A 17,465-nucleotide genomic window follows, 5' to 3' on the forward strand; every position below is an offset into this window, starting at 1 on the left:
ACTTGTTTTGAGCTCTCTAGAGTTTGACAGCCAAGAGGACATACACATAATAGAAGAAGGCAATATGTTCAATTTGGTTACTATGAACAAATTGAAGACGTGCCATAGAAACCGTCATTTGGATATTTGAATAAAACTCCCATTTAAAATTGGGTGAAGATTTTTCTTTCAGGATCCTATATGCACATTTTATTTTATTTCTGTCCTGACAGAAAGGACTCTTCTTCGTATGTTTCTTCTCTGCCTTTACAGGTGATTTTATTATTTTAAGTGTCTGTTTTAACCATCATGTGAAGTTAAAGACAAGAATGGAATGAACTTTAGTTTCAGAGACATAAATATTTCAAAAGAAATAGACCTTTTGAGTTCAGGAAAGGTGTGTCAGATGAACAGGTGTCACTGTAGGTTAATGAGTTGGCTTTCACCACCAGCCACCTGGACTGTAATTTGGGTTGGGTCACACATGTGCATGAAGTTGGCCAATTTAATCCTGGCTCTCTTGGAACTGTCTCCATATTAGAAACCATCAAACAAACAGTCCACTCTGAACCTTAGCATCAGTCTCCTAAAGAAAGATTGGGATTGAAATGGCAAGAAAATTACAGCCCAGGTCCTTCGGCAGGCAGTTGGCAGGTGCACAGTTTTCTGTCTATACAGTGCTTCTCATTAACCAGCTAATGAGTCCTTAGCGATGACTGAGTGACTCAACTGAAAGCAGAACAATGATAAGTGAAAGGGAGTTGTAGAGACACATTCAGAAAAAAAAAAAAAAAAAACGTACCAAGCTAAAAACAGAAGTAAATTACATCTTTAGTTAACAAACATGGGCATGTGGGGTGTTTATGAACAGAGAAGAGACTGATCGGTGTCATCTAAGAAGGGTACAGGATTGAGGTATGAACAACTTCTCCAAAAAACCAACAGAATTTAAATCCATCAGGGATCTTGCAAAAGGCATATGGTAAAGAAGCTGTCCATCCGTTCTCTTCCTGTGATTCTTTTTGTGTGACATTCACTTATTATTTATGACTGTGCTTAAGGAAGCCACCTGGTAAAGTTAGTCATAAACTACCTGCTCCTCTCTTTTTGTTGAGTACTGAGTCATTGTATTACCTTTTACGCAGTCCTTGGGTCATGCATACATTCCAAAGACTACCTTCTTTATGAGGTCAGAATGAAGTAGGCCACAGGCTGAAGTCCTGAAGTTACCTTTGTTGGTATTTAATTGTGGGCTCCCATCTCATCTAACATCCTGCTGCCAGGTGTGGTAGAGAGTGACAGCACCTCAGAAGCTATGGTAACATCTCTAGCAGTAAATCTTGATCACAGTTATGCATCTTATATTTCTGCCATTGCTGTATTTCCAAAGTGTCCTTTTCACATGGCCATTTTATTGCTCCTTTTGAGTTGCCAAAGTTCTCTGACTTCATCTCGCAGTGCCAAAAAAGGCATTATACTATTCTGTTGGTCTTATCATCTTCTACAAAACAATAATGGCTTTGTTGTATGCCTTTAGTTAAATGTGTTCATTGTGCCAGCAAGACAGGAGTTAGGCATGTCTTCTAGTATAGACTTAAGTCTAACTAGAGAGGGTTTTGGCCTCCTCTATTCTCTATCCTAGCCCCAGCTTTAGAATTGATTTCCCCTGCTGTAGAGCATACATTTGGTGAATTTTATTTCTAGACATTAAATTCTTCTTAGGCTTACTTGTGTATACTTTCAAAATGTTAAGTAGTTACAAATTTGTTTTTGTTTAGCCCTTTAAAAAGTAGCCCAGGATTGAAGTAATGAGATGAAACTGCTACAAACTGAAGAAGGAGGTATGACAATTTGAGGTATCTTGGAACTTCGTTGTAAGTCATTGCAATATTTATAGAATATTTCCACAGATAAGGAGAAATGCTTAGTTACTTCAGATGACCTAGGATGGACCAAACAGTTGTAAACACTTTAAAAAATATTATTGGAAGAAAATTTCTATGTAATTTAAAGCTCATAAAGATAAACATTGCCTTTTGAATATGTCAATTTCTATCTTCTCCTGGATTTGCCTTTATGAAATGCCATCTTTTTTATTTAGTTCAGTTATTTGAATATTACTATGACATTGGGGGCAGTAGTAAATGAGACTGAGTTCCACCAAAATCTGTTCTTCCTTTTTCCCGTGAAAGTAAAGTTGTGATTGAGTCGAAACCTCTGAACTAGGTCATATTTCTCAGCCTCTCTAGCAGTTAGATGGACAAGTTCTGGTTAATAGAATGTGAGCAGAAGTGATGTGTCTGGGTCTGGAAATTAAAACATTCAGCAAAACTCATTAAGACTTTTTCTGTATGTGGCAGGGGTCCAGCTTCATTTGTATCCCAGAGGATGAGGGAGCAATTAGGTTGCGGGAATCTATCTCTGAATGACTGCATATAGCTGATCTGTCCCACCCGTCTGAGCCATTCAGATGGAATCTGTCTCTGAATGACTGCATAGAGCTGATCTGTCCCACCCATCTGAGCTATTTACTTCCGCTCTGTTACACAAGAAAGACACTCATTTCTGTATTTGTTAAGCCACTGTATTTTGGATCCTTTTTGTTACAGGAGCTCATCCTCAAATATAACAAACACAGTTGTAACCCCATTTAATCAGAAAATGATATGTGTTGGTTATGTTAAAGTTCATGTGTGCTTTCAAATTTTCAGTAGCAAACAGGCTTTGAAAATGTTACTTCCCTAATTGGAGCTAGAAACACGAGTGTATATTTTAATTTTTTTATTTATATGTAATATAAAGATTTCTCATTTACTATCAAGTGCTGATGAGGGTATGAGGAATCTTGGAATTTCATAGTGTGAAATGTAATTGTTATGGTCTTTTTGGAGTTATTTAGTGGTATCTATTGAAAACAAAAAATTGTATCACTTTTTGGTTCTACTTAGTGAAATCTGTCTTACAGAAATATTTGTACACATGTAAAAACATGCATGTAAAAAGACATGAATTTCAAATACATTTCTGTAATAGGAAAAAATAGAAACAATGTAAGCACCTATCAATAGAGTGATGGCTACATAAATTATGAGAAATCTATCCTATGAGATCCTTGTTAAGAAAGATGAGGAATGTTCTGATATGGGAAGATAACTAGGATGTAGTAAGAACAAAAATACGTTGCAGAACGGTGTGCAAATTATGACATCATTTAAGTACAACTGCCTGTGTGTATGCACTGTGTTTCCTAGTGTGTATGTGATAAGAGGAAGAAACTGAGGCTGAGATAATAGTGCAATTTGCCTTTGTATTCCTTCATTTTCTTCAGTATCCAACACATAATGGAAGCCAGATGTTGACCCAGATATAAAGAGTTTCATCCTTTCTATTATCCAGTGTGTAATAAGCAGCATCCACATGAATAAATACATCTGCGAGATACACAGGACAGGCGTAGGAAGACAGTGCACCAAGGTTATTTCTGGCAAGGAAAAGGGGATTTGCAGCATAGATTGGAACGTGCAGGAGAACTATCACTTTTCAATTCAATATACTTCTCTGTCCTTTGGATTTTTAAATATATCCCATGACTCCTTGACTCAAATATAGCATAACATTAAGAACCACAAAATATTTAGAGTGTTTGATGAAAATTTATGCACCATAGGAGCTTTTTAAGAGTGTCAGATGCTAATGTTGCTGTGGGATTTATCATCTGAAAACCATGAGCATCAAAGAAATTAGTCTTAATCTAAAAGGAAGGCTCTGAATCAGAAAGAAATTTAAATAAAAATGGAAAATATTACTTATACTCTTTAAGCAACTTTTGGACTTTTTTTGTGAGAACACTGCAGCTTCCCTATTGGTAAACTTAGGAATAATGAAGAAAGCCTCATGGGATGAGTGAGAGCTTCTAGGATGAAAGTAGTAACTACAGCCGGGAGATTATTGTTCCAAAGAGAATTGAAGCCAACACAAGGTTAAAAAGCCGGCAAGCCCTCTAATTGTGACTTTTGAAAAATAAGGCTCTTTGCAAAAAAAAGGCAGCAGATACATGTTAAGATGTTAGATTTTCAAAGAATGGATACATGAGTAATCTTTAAGATGAATGATAATGCTCTGAAGATTGTTTTCCAGAAATAAAAGTTAAAGTGTAATGATATCTTAAACTATTGTTTTAACCATGTAAGAATTTTTTTTCCTTTACTGAACTTTGTGGTGGTTTTAAAGATTTTATTCTGGGAAGTCTATAGGATGAACACTTCTGAGACAGCAGAATTCAAAAGTTTAGAAATTCATAATCAGTTACATTAAATTAAATACTATTTTAAATACTCTTAAACACTAAATTAATTAAAATAATGACTAAATCTTCTTTTTCTCATCTAATAATATTATGGGTGAGCATATTAAAACAATTCTAAAAAACTAAAATAAAGCTTATACCCAGCGGTTATTCCATAGACTAATTTGGAAAATATCAGTGCTTGGCATGAATGATTCTGTTCTCCCAAAGCATTCAGTTGAGTAGTGACAATCAACCCGTAGTTTGGAATGTACCAGTACTTAAAAGGAAAACATATTCTTAGAAAAAGCAATCATGCTGTCAGGCATATATTCAACATATAATCATGGATCTCTACGTGGATTTACAGAAAGAAGTGAAATAAACTGTAGTTCTTCTTCAAAAGGAAAAGAGTATTAATCAAATATTTATAATATGAAAAGCACTATAAGTAATACTATCAAAATGACTTGGAATCACAAAGAAAAGGCTGAAAAATTCCTCTAAATTCACAGTGGTTTCAAAGAGGAGGTGACACTTAAACAGAGTTTTTAGGAATGTCTAGGATGATTTCTAAACATGGAAAGGGACAGGTGAAGTAAAAACAACAGTACATGCATATAGCATGCTTAAATACATGGGTAAATGCCATAGGGTAAAAACATGAGATTATAACAGGATAATATTTTGAAAATAAGAATTTTGGCCGGGCGCGGTGGGAAGCTGAGGCTGGTGGATCACGAGGTCAGGAGATGGAGACCATCCTGACCAACAAGGTGAAACCCTGTCTCTACTAAAAATACAAAAGCAAAATTAGCCGGGCGTGGTGGCGGGCGCCTGTAGTCCCAGCTACTCCGGAGGCTGAGACGCGAGAATGGCGTGAACCCGGGGGGCAGAGCTTGCAGTGAGCCGAGATCGTCGCGCCACTGCACTCCAGCCTGGGTGACAGAGCGAGACTCCGCCTAAAAAAAAAAAAAAGAAAAAGAAAAAAAGAATTTTTCAGAAAGAATACAAACAAAGTTAATATTAGGTTTTGGGCATATAAAATAGGATCTTGCCAACAGACAATAAATTTGAGAGAATAAAGAGTATAAATTCTTTTAATTTTCATTTAACATCAAGCGCTGGGCCTGAGAGATGTCGTAGTTTTTTCTCACATTGTCAGCCTCCGCCTCCTGGGTTCAAGCAATTCTCTCACCTCAGCCTCCTGAGCAGCTAGGATTACAGGCATGCACCACTACGCCCAGCTAATATTTTGCATTTTTAGTAGAGGCGGGGTTTTTACCACCTTGGTCAGGCTGGTCTCGAACTCCGGACCTCGCGATCCATCCACTTCAGCCTTCCAAAGTGCTGGGATTACAGGCATGAGCCACTGTGCCCGGCTGAAATGTCTCTTAAGACCCAGGTTCAGAACTCATGCATGTTTCACTTCAGCTACAAAATGAGTCACAGGGTCAGCCGAGATTTAATGAGTGAAGAAATGAACTTTATGTCTTAATGGAAGAGGCTGCAAGTTTGCATTGCAAGATCATGAAAAAAGGTGGAATAATTTGTGGCAATTTTCACAATCTACCACAATGAAGTAGTGTTATTTCTCCCTATTTTATAGGTGACAAACTAAGACTGGAATGTTGCACAGTGACTAGAACAAAGTAGACATTCAATAAACATTATAAAACAAAATAATAAAGTTATGAATGAATTGAATGACTTAATTAATACATATATAGATAGAGCTATGATTTGGTCCTGGATTGTCTGTCTCCATGTCCTGATTCTTTCCCATTACTTTACATTGGCTCCTAAATATAAATTTAAACAACAAATAAGAGTTAACAAATAACATGACAAATTTCAGTAAAATCAAATTGTGCCCAGCTGTAGACTCCTGTTGCTCAAGGCCATGATAGAGGTTCATGTGATGCAACTGTTTTAAGACATTAGCTAACAGACAGCGCAAGACCATGATCCCTAGGATAGGGATAGATAAATAAATGAGATAAACTCTACAATTGCTCCAGTTTGCTGCCTAGAAATAGTTTTCAGTCTACATAGCTAATTGGGGAAATCCAAACAGAGCCTGGCAGTCTTCCTAAGTTCGAGATTAGAATTCAAGGAAGCCAAGATAGCAAGAATTTGCAGAAAAGAGTGCCGAAGAAGAGAAGCTGCACAAAGAAAAAAACTCCAAAGATCTATAGAAAATACCATTGAGTTTCTGGCTGATCACAGATCTATGAGTGCATAAAAGGAAACTGCCCAAATCCAGGGAAATAATCCCTGAAAAGCAGTAGGCTGAACAAGTCGTGGAGCTCAAATAGAGCTGGGCATGAACATATTTCCACCAGCCAGAGTAGAGAGATTTCATAATATATAGGAAATTGGGTAGAGTTCCCGAAGGTACTGCCTTAGTAGCAGAATGAAATTAGCTCAAGACAAGTGGCTTCTATTGAAAACAAAGTCCTAAGAAAGCTGAAAAAGAATTCTACAAAGGGATTAAACTGGTTTCAAGTAAATTAATTAGACATCAAACAAAATTTAACAATCTTTAATGAAATAAAAAACAGTATTTAATAAAAAAATTCACAATATCTAACATCCTATGAAAAATTACCATCATGCAAAACCCAGGAAAATATTTAATTCATAAACAAGAGAAAAATCAATAAAAAGAAATAGACCTACATAGGACAGCGATGATAAAATTAGCAGACAGATACATTAAAACAGTATTAAGAGTATTATTAAAATAATACTCTGTAGAGTCTTATTTCAGTCTGCTTTGTAGACTGAAAACTATTATTAAAATAATACTCATAATCTGTTGTATGTTTTTAAGAAGCAGAAAAATATTAAATGATATAGAGAGAAATGGAAGATATAAAAAAATCAAAATGGCTCAAATGAGATGAAGAAAAGCAATATTTGAAATTTAATAAAATGTATCAAGTGTGATTATGTATGAATATAATAGCAGAAAGAAAAATTGTTAACCCAAAACAGTTGACATATATACTATATAAACTATCCAAAGTGAGCTCAAAAAAGTAAAACAATTAACTAACTAAAAAGATGCCTCCCAAATAAACAGCAGAGTATCAGTGACCTGTAAAACAATATCAAGTGGTCAAACATTTGTCCAACTGGAGTCTCAGAAGTGAAAAGTTAGGAGAAAGAGACAAAATATTTAAAGAAATAATGGCCAAAATATTTCCAAATATGATAAAGCCTACAAACCCAAAGATTCAAAAAACATAATGATTTGAAATCAAAACAAAGAGAAAGAAAATTGCACAACTGTGCATCACGTACAAAGTACTGAAAATCAATGGTTTTTAAAAAATCTTAAAATCAGCCAAAGGACAGACATCGAACTAGCTGCAGGAGTTCTTTTTTTTTCCCATACACCAGTGACTCCTGGAATGCCAATAAGACAGACCCTTCACTCCGCTGTAAAGGGGCTGAAGCCAGGGAGCCAAGTAGCCTGGTTCAATAGTCCCACCCCCACAGAGCACAGCAAACTAAGATCCACCGGCTTGAAATTCTCGCTGCCAGCACAGCAGCAGTCTGAGATCGACCTGGGACACTTGAGCTTGGCGCAGGGAGGGGCATCTGCCATTGCTGAGGCTTGAGTAGGCGGTTTTCCCCTTACAGTGTAAACAAAGCCCCTTGGGAAGTTTGAACTGGGCGGAACCAACGTCAGCTCAGCAAGGCCTCTGAGGCCAGACTGCCAGATTTCTCCTCTCTGGGCAGGGTATCTCTGAAAAAAAGGCAGCAGCCCAAGTTGGGGACTTAAAGATAAAACCCCCATCTCCCTGGGACAGAGCACCTGGGGGAAGGGGTGGCTGTGGACACAGGTTCAGCAGACTTATACGTCCCTGCCTCACAGCTCTGAAAAGAGCAGAGGACCTCCTAGCACAGTGTTCGAGCTCTGCTAAGGGCCAGACTGCCTCCTAAAGTAGGTCCCTGACCCCCTTGTATCCTGACTGGGAGGCATCTCCCAGTAGGGGCCCACAGACACCTCATACAGGAGAGCTCTGGCTGGCATCTGGCAGGTGCCCCTCTGGGACAAAGCTTCCAGAGGAAAGAACAGGAAGCAATCTTTGCTGTTCTGCACATTCCACTGGTGATATCCAGGCAAACAGGGTCTGGAGTGGACCTCCAGCAAACTCCAGCAGACCTGGAGCAGAGGGGCTGACTGTTAGAAGGAAAACTAACAAACAGAAAGGAAGAGCACATCCACTCAGAAAACCCATTCAAAAGTCACTAACATCAAATTCAAAAGGTAGATAAATCCACAAAGATGGAAAGAAACCAGAGCAAAATGGCTAAAAATTCCAAAAACCAGAATGCCTCTTCTCCTCCAAAGGATCACAACTCCTTGCCAGCAAGGAAACAAAACTGGATGGAGAATGAGTTTGACGAATTGACAGAAGTAGGCTTCAGAAGGTGAGTAATAACAAACTCCTCCAAGCTAAAGGAGCATGTTCTAACCCAATGCAAAGAAACGAAGAACCTTGAAAAAAGGTTAGACCAATTGCTAACTAGAATAACGTGCTTAGAGAAGAACATAAGTGACCTGATGGAGCCGAAAAACACAGCATGAGAACTTCGAGAAGCATACACAAGTATCATAGCCAAATCGAACAAGCAGAAGAAAGGATATCAGTGACTGAAGACCAACTTAATGAAATAAAGCAAGAAGACAAGATTAGAGAAAAAAGAATAAAAAGGAATGAGCAAAGCCTCCAAGAAATATGGGACTATGTGAAAAGACCAAATCTACATTTGATTGGTGTACCTGAAATTGACGGGGAGAATGTAACCAAGTTGGAAAACAATCTTCAGGACATTGTCCAGGAGAATTTCCCCAACATAGCAAGGCAGGCCAACTTTCAAATTCGGGAAATACAGAGAACATCACAAAGATACTCCTCAAGAAGAGGAACCCCAAGACACATAATCATCAGATTCACCAAGATCAAAATGAAGGAAAAAATGTTAAGGGCAGCAAGAGAGAAGGGTCAGGTTACCCACAAAGGGAAGCCCATCAGACTAACAGTGGCTCTCTCTGCAGAAACCCTACAAGCCAGAAGAGCATGGGGGCCAATATTCAACATTCTTAAAGAATGGAATTTTCAACCCAGAATTTCATATCAAGCCAAACTAAGCTTCATAAGCAAAGGAGAAATAAAATCCTTTACAGACAAGCAAATGCTGAGAGATTTTGTCACCATCAGTCCTGCCTTACAAGAGCTCCTGAAGGAAGCACTAAACATGGATAGGTAAAACTGGTACCAATGACTACAAAAACATACAAAATTGTAAAGAACATCAACACTATGAAGAAACTGCATCAACTAATGGGCAAAATAACCAGCTAGCCTCATAATGACAGGATCAAATTCACACATAACAATATTAACCTTAAATGTAAATGGACAAAATGTCCCAATTAAAAGGCACAGACTGGAAAATTGGATAAAGAGTCAAGAACCATCAGTATGCTGTATTCAGGAGACACATCTCACCTGCAAAGATGCACATAGGCTCAAAATAAAGAGGTGGACTAATATTTACCAAGCAAATGGAAAGCAAAAAAAAAAGCAGGAATTGCAATCCTAATCTCTGATGAAACAGACTTTAAACCAACCAATATCAAAAGAGACAAAGAAGGGCATTACATAATGGTAAAGGGAGCAATTCAACAAGAACTAACTTTTCTAAATATATAGGCACCCAATACAGGAGCACCCAGATTCATAAAGTTCTTAGAGACCTACAAAGAGACTTAGACTCCCACACAATAATAGTTGGAGAATTTAAAACCCCTCTGGCAATATTAGACAGATCAATGAGACAGAAAATTAACAAGGATATTCAGGACTTGGACTCAGCTCTGGACCAAGCAGGCCTAATAGACATCTACAGAACTCTCCACCCCAAATCAACAGAATATACATTCTTCTCAGCAACTCATTGCACTTATTCTAAAATTGACCACATAATTGGAAGTAAAAGACTCCTCAGCAAATGCAAAAGAACTGACATAATAATAAACAGTCTCTCAGTCCACAGTGCAATCAAATTAGAACTCAGGATTAAGAAACTCCCTCAAAACCACACAACTATATGGAAACTGAACAACCTGCTCCTGAATGACTACCGGGTAAATAACGAAATGAAGGCAGAAATAAAGACGTTATTTGAAACTAATGAGAACAAAGACACAACGGACCAGAATCTCTGGGCCACATTTAAAGCAGAGTGTAGAGGGAAATTTATAGCACTAGAAGCCCACAAGAGAAAACAAGAAAGATACAAAATCTGCACCCTAACACCAAAATTTAAAGAACTAGTGGAGCAAGAGCAAACAAATTCAAAAGCTAGCAGAAGACAAGAATAACTAAGATCAGAGCAGAATTGAAGGACATAGAGACACAAAAATCCCTTCAAATAATAAATGAATCTAGGAGATGGTTTTTGGAAAAGATCAGCAAAATAGGTAAACTGCTAGCCAGACTAATAAAGAAGAAAAGAGAGAAGAATCAAATAGATGCAATAAAAAATGATAAAGGGGATATCACTGCTGATCCCACAGCAACACAAACTACCATCACAGAATACAATAAACACCTCTACACAAATAAACTAGAAAATCTAGAAGAAATGGATAAATTCCTGGACCCATACACCCTCCCAAGTCTAAACCAGGAAGAAGTTGAATCCCTGAATAGACCAATAACAAGTCCTGAAATTGAGGCAGTAATTAATAGCCTACCAACCAAAAAAAGCTCAGGACCAGAAGGATTCCCAGCTGAATTCTACCAGAGGTACAAAGAGGAGTTGGTACCATTCCTTCTGAAACTATTCCAAACAACAGAAAAAAAGGAAATCCTCCATAACTCATTTTATGAAGCTAGCATCATCCTGATACCAAAGCCTGGCAGAAACACAACAAAAAAGAAAATTTTAGGCCAATATCCCTAATGAACATCAATGCAGAAATCCTCAATAAAATACTGGCAAACTGAATCCAGCAGCAGATCAAAAAGCTTATCCACCATGATCAAGTCAGCTTCATACCTGGGATGCAAGGCTGGTTCAACATATGCAAATCAATAACTGTAATCTATCATGTAAACAAAACAAATGACAAAAACCACATGATTATCTCAACAGATGCAGAAAACGCCTTTGACAAAATTCAACAGCCCTTCATGCTAAAAACTGTCAATAAACTAGGTATCGATGGAACGTATCTCAAAATAATAAGAGCTATTTATGACAAACCCACAGCCAATATCATACTGAATGGGTAAAAACTGGAAGATTTCCCTTTGAAAACTGGCAGGAGACAAGGATGCCCTCTCTCAACACGCCTATTCAACATAGTACTGGAAGTTCTAGCTGGGGCAATCAGGTAAGAGAAAGAAATAAAGGGTATTCAAATAGGAAAAGAGGAAGTCAAATTGACTATGTTTGTAGATGACATGATCATATATTTCCCCACCACTCAGCCCAAAATCTCCTTAAGCTGATAAGCAACTTCAGCAAAGTCTCAGGATACAAAATCAATGTGGAAAAATCACAAGCATTCCTATACACAAATAACAGACAAACAGAGAGCCAAATCATGAGTGAGCTCCCATTCACAATTGCTACTAAGAGAATAAAATACCTAGGAATCCAACTTACAAAGGATGTGAATAACCTCTTCAAGGAGAACTACAAACCACTGCTTAAGGAAATAAAAGAGGACACAAACAAATGGAAAAGCATTCCATGCTCATGGATAGGAAGAATCAATACTGTGAAAGTGGCCATACTGCCCAAAGTAATTTATAGATTCAATGCTATTCCCATCAAGCTACCATTGACTTTCTTCACAGAATTGGAAAAAACTATTCTAAATTTCATATAGAACCAAAAAACAGCTCACATAGCCAAGACAATCTTAAGCAAAAAGAACAAATCTGGAGGCATTATGCTACCTGAATTCAAACTATACTACAAGTCTACAGTAACAAAAACAGCATGGTATTGGTACCAAAACAGATATATAGACCAATGGAACTGAACAGAGGCCTCAGAAATAACACCACACATCTACAACCATCTGATCTTTGACAAACCTGACACAAACAAGCAATGGGGAAAGGATTCCCTATTTAATAAGTGGTGTTGGGAAAACTGTCTAGCCATATTCAGAAAACTGAAACTGGACCCCTCCCTTATACAAAAATTATCTCAAAACGGATTAACTACTTAAATGTAAGATGTAAAACCATAAAAATCCTAGCGGAAAACCTAGGCAATACCATTCAGGACATAGGCATAGGCAAAGACTTCATGTCTAAAACACCAAAACCAATGGCCACAAAAGCCAAAATTGACAAATGGGATCTAATTGAACTAATGAGCTTCTGCACAGCAAAAGAAACTATCATCAGAGTGAACAGGCAACCTACAGCATGGGAGAAAATTTGTGCAATCTATCCATCTGACAAAGGGCTAATATCCAGAATCTACAAAGAACTTAAACAAATTTACAAGAAAAAAAAACAAAAAACCCCATCAAAAAGTGGGCAGAAGATATGAATAGACACTTCTCAAAAGAAGACATTTATGCAGCCAACAAACGTGAAAAAATGCTCATCATCACTGGTCATTAGAGAAATGCAAATCAAAACCACAATGAGATACCATTTCACGCCACTTAGAATGGTGTTCATTAAAAAGTCAGGAAACAACAGATGCTGGAGAGGATGTGGAGAAATAGGAACACTTTTACACTGTTGGTGGGAGTGTAAATTAGTTCAACCATTGTGGAAGACAGCATGACAACTCCTCAAGGATCAAGAACTAGAAATACCATTTGACCCAGTGATCCCATTACTGGGTATATACCCCAAGGATTATAAATCATGCTACTATAAGGATACATGCACTCGTATGTTCATTGCAACACTATTCAGAATAGCAAGACTTGGAACCAACCCAAATGTCCATCAATGATAGACTGGATTAAGAAAATGTGGTACATATATACCATGGAATACTATGCAGCCATAGAAAAGGATGAATTCATGTCCTTTGCAGGGACATGGTTAAAGCTGGTAACCATCATTCTCAGCAAACTAACACAAGAACAGAAAACCAAACACCACATGTTCTCACTCCTAAGTGGGAGTTGAACAATGAGAACACATGGACACAGGGAGGCCTGTGAGGGGGTGGGGGGTTAGGGGAGGGATAGCATTAGGAGAAATACCTAATGTAGGTGATGGTGCAGCAAACTACCATGGCACGTGTATACCTATGTAACAAAACTGCACATTCTGCATGTGTATCCCAGAACTTAAAGTATAATAAAAAATAAAAATAAATCAGTCAGAGGAAGGGGAAAACACATTATATATAAAGAGAAAAAGACATGAACAACTGCAGACTTTTTGTCAAGAAGTAGGCAAGCGGAACACAGTGGTATAACATCTTCAAAGATTTGAAGAAAATTGTAAGCCTAGAATCTATAGTATGTAAAATTATCTTAGCAAATGAAGATCTAATAAAGATATTTTCAGACGAAAAGAACAAAAATTAAAAGCTGAAAAGAATTTATTGTCATCAGTCAGGAACAAAAAGAAATATTAAAGGAAATACTCAGGCAGAATGAAAATTAGAAACTAAAATCTATAGGAAAGAATGAAAATGCTGCAAATAGTAAACATGTGGATAAATGTAAAGTCTTTTAAAATTATTTTTCTCATTTGCCAATTTTTAAAAATATAATTGTTCAGCGAAAATAATAGCAATGTATCTTGGGGTTTATAACACGTACAAGTAAAATGTATGACTATACTAGCAAAAAGGTTGGAATAGGGAAAATGAAAATATACTACTATAATATTCTTACAGTATATATGAAGTGTTATAGTATTATTGTTGGAAGATAGACTATAGTAAGTTGAATATGGGTACTCCAAACCTTAAAACAGCCACTAAAAAACAAAAAACATATCCAAGAATTAGCACTAAGAAGCCTTAAAAGTGAAAGAACAAAGTAAAATATACCATTTAGACCTAAGCAGAAGAAAGCTAAAATAGCTATATTAATTTCAGATGAAGGTGATTTTTAGAATGAATGAAAAATATTACCGGGAATAAAGATGGACATTTTATAATCATAAAGGTATTTATTTATCTAGAGAATGTAATCCTAAATGTTTGCATATCTAATAAATATACAAATACATTAGAATTCTAAAGTATATGAAGCAAATATTAATGGAACTGAGAAAAGAAATACAAAAATCCAAAATTATAGTTTAAAGATTTTAGAAGTTTTCTCTCAGCAAACCATCAGATGGTAGAACAATCATACAGAAAATCAATAGGTTATACAAGATGTGGACAACACTATCAACCAACTTAATCTAACTGATATTTATAGTATACTCTCCCACACAACAGTAGAATACACAATTTTTCAGGTACACACTTAGCATTTACAAAATAAACTATATTCTGGGCCATAAACATGTCTCAGTACATTTTTTAAAGATTAAGTTTATATAAAGTGTGTTCTCTGACCATAAGATAATTAAACTGGAAATTAATAACAGAAAGATATTTTTTAATCCCCAAATCTTTAGAAATTTAAAAAGCTGCTTCCAAATAACCCATGGGTCAAAGAAGACATCGCATGGAAAATTTACAAGCATTTTTAACTTAATGGAAATGAAAATACAAAATATTAACATTTATGGGAGGCAGCTAAAGCAATGCTTACAGGAAAATTTATAGCATTGTATGATTATATTAGAAAAGAAGTTCTGAATCAGTGATCTAAGCTTCCACCTTAATATGCTAGAAGGATAATAGCAAGTTAAACCCAAATAAAAGAGAAGAAGACAATAATAAAGGTAAGAGAAAAGGAAAACAGAAAAACAATAAAATAAATGAAGTTAGGTCCCAGTTTTTAGAAACAACTATTCCCAGCCCAAGATAATTCAACACAATGATAATTCAACCGAAAGATAATTCAGCCCAAATGAATTCAACATCCTATAGAGTGCAGTATCAAATCATCTTCATACAAGCATTATTATTAATTACAAAAACATGCTCAGTCACAGGGAGACAACATTCTTACTGTTTTTCCTTATTACTAGAAAATATTTTTCTTCCTGCTTACAGAAAACCTGGCAGATATAAGAAGACTCTCTCTACCTAGCCTGACAGCAAAGTGTGGTGATTAGGCAAATGAAGCTGTATTTAGAACACTACTCTGCTAAGTATGAGTTGAGAGGAAAAGCTCAGTCTCCACCAGACCCATGTCAGCAATAAGTCTTTGCCAGTAAAATGAAATGAAACAGAAAAGTCAGTTTTGGTTTTTTATCTTAGACACAAAGTTGAAAAAATTATTACCCTCAGCGTCTGTGCAAAGAAAGCTTCTTGCTTTGAAAACAACTTAGATAGATGTTGCATTTGTCTCATTTATTTTTTAAAACTGAGAGAAAGTTTTCGTTTCACAACATTATCCCCCTTTCCAAATACAAAACACAGCATGACAAACATTAAGAAAAGTATACTATCATGAGAACAACTGATGTTGTAGCTGGAAGAACCTTGCAGACGATCATGCTAAAGTGATCAGATGTCTTAGGTTTCATTGTCATCAACTGCTGTGGTGACTAAGTGTTCAAAACTGTTGGTCCTCCTCTAGAACAAAACAACCTTTTTTCACACATGCTATTTTAGATCTTTCCATTAAATGCTGGTTGTGAAAGGACTTATTATCAGATACTCCAGATGTAATTCCTTTCCTGACCACACATAGTTTACTCTGAAAAATGCTGTAAAGAGCAAATTCATTGAATCTATATTTCTTCAGTTGACAAAACCAAGCTGTTACAATGTCTCAGTGATGTGTGGTGGTTGCATCTGTAACAGTTCATAACCAAAGGAAAATTTGGCAGCTCAGTGGTTGCACAATTCATACTTAACCATTGGATAAGTTAAGTATTTTAGTCTTGAATTCCAGTGTGGCCTAAGGAATGTTAGTTGTCTTTTTTTCCAAAACTGTGGTATACATACAACCTAGTTAAGTCTCTTACACAGGGCTTAGTCATTATGCCCTGTATATTTGGAGAATGTTTTTGTGTGGCTAATTAGTGTAAAGTCATCTTTGTTTGGTTTCTTCCAAGCTGTAATTCATTAAATTCTCTATCAATGAGCTGTTCCACTTCTTCAGTCTGGGAAAAGTCTTTTTCAGACAGTCATCTATAACTGTGGCCATTCTTCTTCTTTGCATTAATACAATTTAATTAGTCATGAAACACCACAGAGGGGTACATCCACACTCAGCAGCTTCAAAGCCAGAAAGACTATGACAAGCTTTCCTTGAACTCTTTTCCACTCTCTATTCCAGATCCGATGGCTTTCCATGCTAGGAACCTAGCAATGGCACCATTAACTCCTGAGAGGAAAAGTCATCGGTCAACTTGAGAAATTCCCCAAAAATACCCTTTGCTAAAAAATTCTAATTGCTTTCTGTAGTACAATACACAATTTGACATGCCAGGAGACCATGTTGCAATATCTTTTGAGGCTAAAAGAAGGAAATGCAATGAAAGAATTCTATATGAGGTGTCAATGTATCACTAATGTGAATAAATCAAATTAAATATTTCAAGAATGGGGGTCTTGTGGTTAAAAATAGTATTAAAAATAAACATTAACACATGAAACATAAACTTAGATTTTTAAAATTTTGAATGTTTATAAAATTGGATGCAAATAGCCAAATTAATTATTAAATGAAATTATATAATATCAAATGATGTAGTTGCATTAATCTGGGTTATATTACCAAAAACTAGGAAGCAATTATAAGAATGAGAAGTGAGTTAGGGAAAGAAAAACAATATGCAGTATTCTTTAAAACACTCCTTTCAGTCTTGACATCAGAAAGAACTTTAGAGATCTTTAACTTAAAAGCATGCTTTAAAGTTTAAAGCATCACAAGAACAGTTTCAAATGCAATAAGAATTCTGGCTCAAGAGGACTCTGGGTAGTAATTCCAAAGTCCCTCTCTCAACTTCTCACTAAATGGCTTCTGAAAACAAAAATAAATAAAAATTCTCGATAACACTGAAAACAAAGGCTGAAAGACAGTCAGAATATGGGAGGATTTAGTATT

The 17,465-nt window shown here is 36.4% G+C and overlaps 1 long non-coding RNA gene across 1 annotated transcript in view; it reads left to right on the top strand.

Moving 5' to 3' along the window:
* Positions 1-1,218: 1,218 nt before the first annotated feature.
* The window catches only part of LOC131382593 (uncharacterized), a 48,217-nt gene continuing 31,970 nt past the window's right edge, over positions 1,219-17,465 (top strand). Inside the window, exons 1-2 of the long non-coding RNA XR_009212158.1 lie at positions 1,219-1,297; positions 1,758-1,820. This is a non-coding gene — a long non-coding RNA (uncharacterized LOC131382593). The remainder of the gene's footprint in view (positions 1,298-1,757; positions 1,821-17,465) is intronic.

The sequence above is a fragment of the Hylobates moloch genome, unplaced genomic scaffold (genome assembly GCF_009828535.3).
Source record: "Hylobates moloch isolate HMO894 unplaced genomic scaffold, HMol_V3 SCAFFOLD_2, whole genome shotgun sequence".
NCBI lineage: Eukaryota > Metazoa > Chordata > Mammalia > Primates > Hylobatidae > Hylobates > Hylobates moloch.